Consider the following 8,874-nt stretch of genomic DNA (forward strand, 5'->3'; position numbering starts at 1 on the left):
ACCTTGGCCAGTCTGAGGCCATTTGCAGCCAAACCATCTCTGTAGCATGGGCAGAGGAGGCTCCAAGAGCACTGGAGGTGAAAGCAGAGCCAAAATCCACGTGCCTGCCACGGATCAGTGATTCCCACACTCGTGCCATGAAGGTGGTTGAGCCACCGTGCTTGCTCCCTGCCCATCCTCACAGCTGCCCATCTCCAGAGCCCAGCAGATCAGCAGCCACCACAAGGAAGGGATGTGCCACAGGCTGGTCCCCAGGCACAACAGAGCTGTGGCAGGTCAGGAAGGTCATCGTGTGCCACCAATTTTAAGCCAGGAAAACGTTTGCCCCAGCTACGACTGGCTTAGAAAACACTGTCCCACACCAGCATCCCAGGGAACTAGACAGACTGGGTGAGGGTTTCAGAGAGACTTTCTGCCCTGGGTCCTAGCAAAAGTAACTTACTCATTGACAAATGTTGATAAGCAAAGTGGGGGGAGATAAAACAGAAGGATTAGGCTCCTCTTCCAAAGATCAGGGTCTATTGTTTCAAGAGTCCATGCTTCCATGCCAGCGTGGTAGCCCTGAGAGCAGCTGTCAACATGGCAGGGCTATAAAGTCAGACATAATTCAACAGCCAGATCTGGCCTTCCTGTCTTTGTATTTACAAAGATTTTTTTCTCATCTGTTAAGAATCTTGCCCATGGTCCTGAGGAAAAAAAAAGCCCTGGCTGTAATCAAAACCATGAGCTGTGCCAGCAGAAGGGGACAGGAGTGGGTGCTGGTCCCCAGGAGCCCTCGCCTTGGGGTTTCTCTGCTCATACTTTCCTCCATTACAGAATTTTGGGTACAGCCCTCACACAGATTTGTTCATAAGTCAGCTACAAGCAGAAGGTCTCTGGAAGAGGGACCAGTGGCTTTGGCTGCTCCCTGCAAGGAACAAGCCAAAGGCAGACACTTGTTTTGGCTGGTTTGACTGGGGAAGCTCAGGTATCTCAAAGTTGGCTCTAAGGAGGCAGGATGCTCCCTGCAAACTGTCACAAGACTCACAACATGTTTAAGTTCTATGTGAGATGCCAGCACAGCCTGTGGTGTGGTGGTGCCAGTTATATCCTGTCTGATGTGCAAAGAATGTTATAGCAAGGGTCTCGCAGGGCTCTTTTCAAGACGTGCTGTGCCAGTGACTCGAGCAGAGACCCCAAAGTGCCTCGGGAAGTGGGCTTTGAGGCAGGTGATTCCCCAAATGTATTAAGATGATTCCTGCAGAGATAAAACAGTAAAGGAAAAGTTGAAAAGATCTTCCTAGCTCAGCTCAGAAGGAGCATCACTGGGTATTTCTCTGCAGTGGCCTGGATGTTTGATCTGCCAGCACAGCCTCTAAAAACTAATATTTGGGACTGGATAGAGCTGTTCTTTGTGGTCACTGCAATTCTCTAGTTAATTCTGGGTACACATGTAGTACGCATTGCCAGCAGAGGCTGGATGGAAAGTTGAATGTCACCCACAATACCCAAACAACCTTGTTTACATTTCTTTACTCATTAACAGAGGTAAGATCTAATAGCAAATACAACTTTATCTTCCTCTGTGTTACGTAAAGAGGTACAGCTCAAACAGTTCAGAGGCAGTCATGAGCTCAGCAGTATTTGTAGTCCCTGACAAAGTGACTTCAGAGCTCTGGCAGGCATCTGAGCGAAAACAGATGTATTTACAAGGCCTGACACTCCTTCAAACATCCATCTGACAGTGACATTTGTAGAAGATCTCTGCATATAGACCTAAATGAGGGTAATCACATCTCTTACATATGTCCATAGCTGTTCAAAGCAAACACACTACCTGATCATTTTGGACTTCATAGGAGGAAGAGAATATGTTTTGTTCAGAGAAATAAATTTATCATGTGTATTAATAGTGCCTTGAAGTCTAAACGAAATCAAAGGTCTGTTGGATTATGCCCCTTAAGAGATGCATTTACCAAGATTAACCTCTCTTCTGAGGAGAGTAGAAAGAAGGCAGGGAAAAAGGGTTCTTGTGCCAATTTTGATATAGGAGTGCAGAGAGGCTAAACGAGCAAGAGGGACTCTGTGGGAGCAGCTCTGAGCCCGTGTCCAATGACTCAGCCCAGCTCCTTAAGCTCTCTTAGCAGTCTTGGTGCTCATGAGGGCACTTGGAAAAGCCTGTTAGGAGCAGGAACTGTCTGCTGACAGGCTTAGCCTTAGCAAACCTTTGCGCAAGTGCCCTTTCACAGACCTGTTCTCCAAACCTGCTTCCACTTACTGCTTTGGGAAAACACATCATCGTTATGAGATGCTAGGAAGTATATGCTTTACTTGTGCAGCGCTACCAGCTGCCACCAGGAGCACTGCTGCGGGGCATGAGCACTCCAGAGCTCTTCACCCATGGTGCCCCAAAGTAGCAGCAGAGGAGGTAACTGCATGTGAAAAAAATACCCCAAACCTCACCTATCCCCTTGCCCTGAACATCCCAGTCCCACTGATCCCCTTCTAGCCCCTGTCTCTTGTTCACTCATCCGTGGCTCTTTCCATTTCCTCCACTGACCTTCCCAAAACTCCCCTCAACATTTCTAGCCTTTAAATCCAGACCCCTCCCCACTTTTCACCCACTGAAGCTTGAACTGTATCAAACCAGACACGGTTCCTTCCCATGACAAGTTCAATCATAACTGAATCCGAACTGGAGGGTCACTTTGTTGTGTCCCAGCTCCCCAAGCCCCAGACCCAGCCACCTCCAGGGTCCCCTGGCAGCCTGTGCCAGCTCAGTCCTGGCCTGGATCCATCCAAGTCATCACACCTCTCTGAGCTCTGCTCTGCAGAGGTTACACCCCGTAAGCAAATAAATCTGGGAAGTCCCTGGCTGCCCTGTGTCTCAGACACAGCCTGGCTTCCTGATGGGTGTTGCGGTCTAACCCCAGCCAGCAGCTAAGCACCACGCAGCCGCTCGCTCACTCCTCCCCCCTCCCAGTGGGATGGGGAGGAGAGTTGAAAAAAAAAAAGTAAAACTCGTGGGTTGAGATTAGAACAGTTTAATAACTAAAATATAGTAAAATATAGTAACAATAATAATAGTAATGAAAAGGAATATAACAAAAAGAGAAAGAAATAACACTCAGGAAAAGACAAGTGATGCACTGTGTAATTTCTCACCCGCTGAGTGATGCCCGAACAGCAATCTGCCCCTTCCAGCCAACTCACCCAGTTTATATACTGAACTTGACGTTCTATGATACAGAATATCCCTTTGGTTAGTTCAGGTCAGCTCTCCTGGCCATGTTCCCTCCCAGCTCACTGTGCATCTGCTCACTGGCAGAGCATGGGAAACTGGAAAATCCTTGATTTGGGATAAGCACTACTTAACTACTTAAACATCAATGTGTTATCAACATTATTCCCACGCTAAATTCAAAACAATGGGGAACCCCAAACCTTTCCCTCCCTCTCTTCTCCAAAACCCTGTTCCTTTTGAAAGCCATGCCTCATCCTGCCCTACCCTATGGTTGTCCTAAGCTTCCTCGTTTCCTGCCAGAGCCTCAGCGGGACCCTTGCCTTTGGTTTGATGACAGGACCTGGGACTAGCTGTTCGCAGCTACCAGTGTCCATTTTTTCCCAGTACACATGTGACTTCAACACCAGCAGTCCAGCTTTTTATGTGCTTACCCTTTGCAGAACCTCTTAAAAGCTACCCCAGACCCCACTGAGCTGGAGACTTGTGGTTGGGGACCGCTGCATGCACAAGCATGGATGTCCTAATATGCTGATCAGGAGTCTCTTAAAGCCAAACTTTCTGCACCCACAAACAGCCTGAACAGTACACATCTTGCATTGACTTAAGGGAACTCTTTTTGCACCAGCTCGATTAAAAAAAAAAAAAAAAAAAAAAAAGTCCTCACAAAAGGGGAAATTTGTCTTAAGATGTCCAATTGCTCATGGAAAATCTCTTCCACAACAGACCAACTGGGTCAAGTATGTTATAATTATGTTTAGACCACCTGAAAAGGTCATTTCCTCCCCCCCATACTTCAAAGCAGGTTTTTTCACACAACCAGCACCTCATCCAAGAGGCTGGTAAGCACCAGCACCACCCAAACACTTATGGAAAAGTTGTTTTGCTTTGTAAAGCCAGACTGTCCTTCAGGATGTGGAAAGAATTCACATTTGAAATATAACCTGGAGGATCCTTTCTCTGAGGAACGTTGGTTCAGAGGCCCTGTACCACCCTCAAATACCACTCCTTCCATACTACATTGTACAAACCTGCAGCTTCAGGAGTTTCATAGTCTTCGAGGTACAGATTTAAAGCTTACAGGTACACAGAGACACACATAGAAATGAAACAAATACCAGATTTTTAATACTTCTTTTGGTGATAGTAGGTGGATACAAGATCTGTAAAAAAACCCAGAAGAAATACATATAAATTCCCAATGCAAAAACATTCCGTTACTCATAGTACCTTGCCATGCCCAGAGAGAATGGTGAGTGAGTTCAGCTATTATATGGGTCCATTTGCCTTAGAAACAAAAGTAATCTACTGCTCTTCACAGTTTCTCCCATCCAAAATAACCCATCCCAGTAATTCAACCTGCTGGATGCCTACTGGTACCCAGTTGTATGTAACATCAGCTCTCTGCAATAGCTTCCTTAATGGACAGTTGGCTAAATGTTGGGGTTTCATCTCCAGTTTGTTTTTTTTTTTTCCCCCAGGAATGAGGAGAGGCAAACACAAATGTATTGTTTTACTTGCTCTGCCTCTAGTTTGAAGAGGATGCTGATCGATTTCCACCACAGTCCTTTCTGTTATAGAAAGGCTCAGCATTGTCAGTCTGCACAGATCAGGACCGTCCTCACTCCAGCCGATTCTTAGCCCACACCACTCCCGGTCCTCCCACGAGAGCGGTGCTGACACCTCTGTAAGCCAGATCTACAGATCTCAGCGGAATTTGGGTCAAGGTACAGCAAGCTGCTTTCACCCATCGTACTGAAGGGACCTGACATTCATGGGCTACTCAGGCAGCGAGTGTGAGAACACAGCACGAATGACAGCAAGGTGCTGCATGCCCGAACACACTGCACAGAGCGACCCAGCACGCCTGGAGAGGCTGCCTGGGAAACAGCAAGTTGCAGAGCACTTCACACACATAAACCATCCACAGGTCCTTCCACCAGGGTAGGTGGGAAGGGTCCCCTGGATCAGTATAATAAGTTTAGACAGCTCATCCCAGACCCTTAAACTATTCCGGTGTGAGGACAGTATCTCAGGAAAGGCCAATGCACTAATAGCAAATAAGAGTGCAACAGGAGACAGACCTTCATGTTGTTTGCAGCATCTTGTTCAGTAAGCAAGAGAGGGCAGTGGACTTTGCCACCATCCCGTGACTACAAAAAACCCTAGGGAATTTCAGCAGCTTAGTGATGATGGGAACTACATACCAAAGACCCCTGCATCAAGGCTCTTCTGGGAAAACGTGGTCTCAGCTCTTTCTCCTGAGTTTATACCACTATCTCAGTTTTGGGACAGTTTAAAATCCAGAGGCTGCTGGCCTGCTCTGGCTTCCTCTGTGCTGACAGCTGGTTTCTTGAGGACATTTTGATATTCAAGCAAGGCATTTCATGCAAAGCAGAAACTTAATGATTTTTGATAGAAGTTTCCTGGGATGGACTGTTCAGCCAGTGCAGCAAAGAAATCTGAGCTTTGTAGGAAGGACACCGTGACGCTGAGGGCACAGTGTCCCCTTCTGGCAGCAGCCACATAATGAATCATGTCCATGTGGAAGGAGTAGGCAGATAAGCAAGGCACCAGGAGGCAAGTATTTCTACAAAGGGACATCCAGGTGAACAGCACTAAAACCAACCTGCCAGATTCTACTGCCCAAGGGAATTAATTCTCCAGCTGTCTTTGATACCGTGTGTTGCGTATGTTCAGGCAGAGCACAGCAGCAACTGAACTGTGGGAATGAAACAATAAATGAACCCTAGGAGATGGGAGCAAACACTCGTGATAGAAGAACACCAGACATCTCCTTGGACAAAGCTTTGGGCTATGGCTCAACCCAAACAGTTGGCACATCCCTCCAACGAAGAACGCAGGGTCAATGAGACCATGGAGCTGTTAACATAATCCCAGGAAGCCCCAGCGGGGGAGCTGGGACTGCAGCACTTCCATAGCCACGTGTGTTTTGGGGCAAGGCACAAGAGCCACCACCATCCAACTTGGATAAGGACACACAGTTGGCTCAGACTCACGTTGTCTGTCCCCATCCCAGCACTTAAGCCCTCATTCTCATTTCCAGCTCACACTGCCTGCGAGCTCCAGCTTATCTTCCCTCCTGCATCTGAACCCAGCCACCGAGCCTCACTTTTCTCTACACTTGCTCCTCAGACCCTTCCGTGCCCTACCCTGAGCATGGCTTTGTTTCCAAAAAGCCTGTCTCTTTGTCCCTCACCTGTGTGTTTAGCTATGTCCTAGCATACCTTCATGGCAGTTTAAGACTTCTCTCAGTGCTCTACACGCAGCTCTCTTTGCCTCCAGGATACCATCAGGCTGGCCTGGGTTGTAGACCGCTGCCTCCACCACCAGTTGCCAGGCTCCATCCAGCAGACACTGCAGCCTCCTAAGTGCTCCCACTGCCTGGTCCAGCTGCTCCTGGGGGTCTGGCTGGATCATCACAAGCACCAGCACATCTGGCAGGCAGGGGAAGAGATTCCTCACATTCCAGAGGGCCTCGTCCAGGTGATCCCACTGCATGAGGTACTTCAACATGCTAGCTTGCCACAACATAAAAACCAGATGTGGCCAAACCTCCTCCTCCTCCTCTTCCATCTTCTCTGCCAGCTGCAGTTCAGTCCTGTCAGCTGTGCCACACAGGTCCTGGGCAAAATCCACCAACACCGAGGGAGTTCTCACGTTGTCATCGTCCACCTCTATCACCAGTACCTGTCCATTCTGCCTCCCCACTATGTCCAGCAGGTTGAGGAGCTCCCAGGTGGTTCGGTCCATGAGGGAGCAGACAGCAGGCTCCTCCGATGCCATAGCTTCCTCCCATGCACCAGTTTACCGCACTGCCAGGGAAAGGAGTGAAGGGGGTTGCTGTAGCAAAGGCACTTGCACCGCGCAGGCCTGCTGCTCTGCACAGCCACCACCTACGAGCAACACACTGGCTTTGGTGGGACCAAATCAGCGTGAAATGAAACAGCAGTTTTGACACAAAGATTTAAAAATTGCTGCCAACTACTAGCTGATGCTGGACCTCCCAGGAACAGGCTTTTTACCTCAGCAGACTGGTACAGTAGAACAAGAACAAAAGATGAATGGGGGGAGAAAAGGGATCATTACATATTTTTGGGCAACTTACCTCAAACTCAAGGGTGCTTATTACCTTCCCATCAGCAGGATCCAACCACATGACAGGGACCACAGTCCTATCAACCTGCTGTTACAGTCCAATTTGCCCACTATGTTTCTTCCTCCTTCCTCTGGTAACGCCTAGAACTGGAAATTCAATTTGTGTTCCACCCCATCCTTATTTGAATCCTACGTGTACAACCTGTCAGTACTTGTGGAAGACTAAAGCCCTGCTCAACCTGACCCAGCATCTCGTAAGCTGCAGTTTCTCCCTACACGTTAAAAACACGCAGCTTTCCGCTACAACTGCTCTCCTGCTGTTGAAGACAGCAGTAGCAGCAGGTTTTCTTGAAGCAAGCCTAGCAAAGTAATTTCCATACCAGAGCTGAGTAGCCAGGTCCAGTTTTTGTTTGCATTGCCAGTCTTAATCTATAATGTAAATACATGACTACTCTACCTCCTTCTGAAGAGTATTAGTTATGAAACACCAGCCCCCAGCTCTGGGGGCTCCCTGTTGCCCCCCAGCAGTAGGGCCGGGCAGGGAGTGGGAAACTCTTCCTCACAGGAAAGGGAAAACCAGTGCTGGAGCAGGACCCAGGGGAGCTCAGGGCAGCAACTCACCTGCCTGACCAGCTAGGGATGCTTTCCAAATGACCGAACAACTACACGGGATTAGTAGTTTCACCCGCTCAGCACTAACAGGTCATTTTGGGACTATGACATCAGCAGTAACCATGCCAACCTGCAGCTGCCCAAAGCCTCCCTTAAAACTACCCAGTATTCTTGCAGGATGTACCAAGAAATTCTGAGGCTTGCACCTTAGAAACCTTTAAATTCATTTTATTTTTACTACCTTGTTCAACAAACCTTGAAGAACTCAAGGAAGTGATACGTGAGTGTGATGTAAGGATCCTCACCACCCCACATTACACACTGAGATATGGCTGGCCAGGAAACCAGTAAGTATTAACACTCAGGCACTACAGAGTTGTGTGATGAAAATGTGTCTAAATAAATTTCATAGAGCAGATGCTACAGCCATGCATGCTTCCCAGGTACATATTGTCTCATTTCTTGTGATTCTACTAAAACTACTATTTTCAGACACAAGCTAGGACTTACACCTGCTAGGATTTAGTGTTCCATTACAGTTTTGTCTCAACAGCAGTCATTGCCAAGGGTGTGAGGAACAAGAAGCCTCCCTCTAGTAGGTAGGCAAGGAATTATTTCTCATGTTTTATATAAAGCTTGTGTGCACAGTTTATGAGGTTGTAAACATTTATTGTTTAGCCTTGCAAACCGTTCAGATTCCATGATGGGAGGCAGACAGGTCGCAGTAAAGGCTGCCAGTTATTTGTCTTTAGAATGTAGTCTGCTCTAAAAATGTCTTGCCAAGCACAGGTTGAATCTTCATTTCATCATCTAGCTTAGAGTCACTACTCCATCCCTGTGCTGTCAACTCTGATATGCTACTGAAAAAGAACAAAGTCCCTCAAAATAGGGGGAGGGAATAAAAATAGAAATGTACAAAAATG

This window comes from Tyto alba, unplaced genomic scaffold (genome assembly GCF_018691265.1).
Source record: "Tyto alba isolate M040663 unplaced genomic scaffold, T.alba_DEE_v4.0 Super-Scaffold_10, whole genome shotgun sequence".
Taxonomy (NCBI): Eukaryota; Metazoa; Chordata; class Aves; order Strigiformes; family Tytonidae; genus Tyto; species Tyto alba.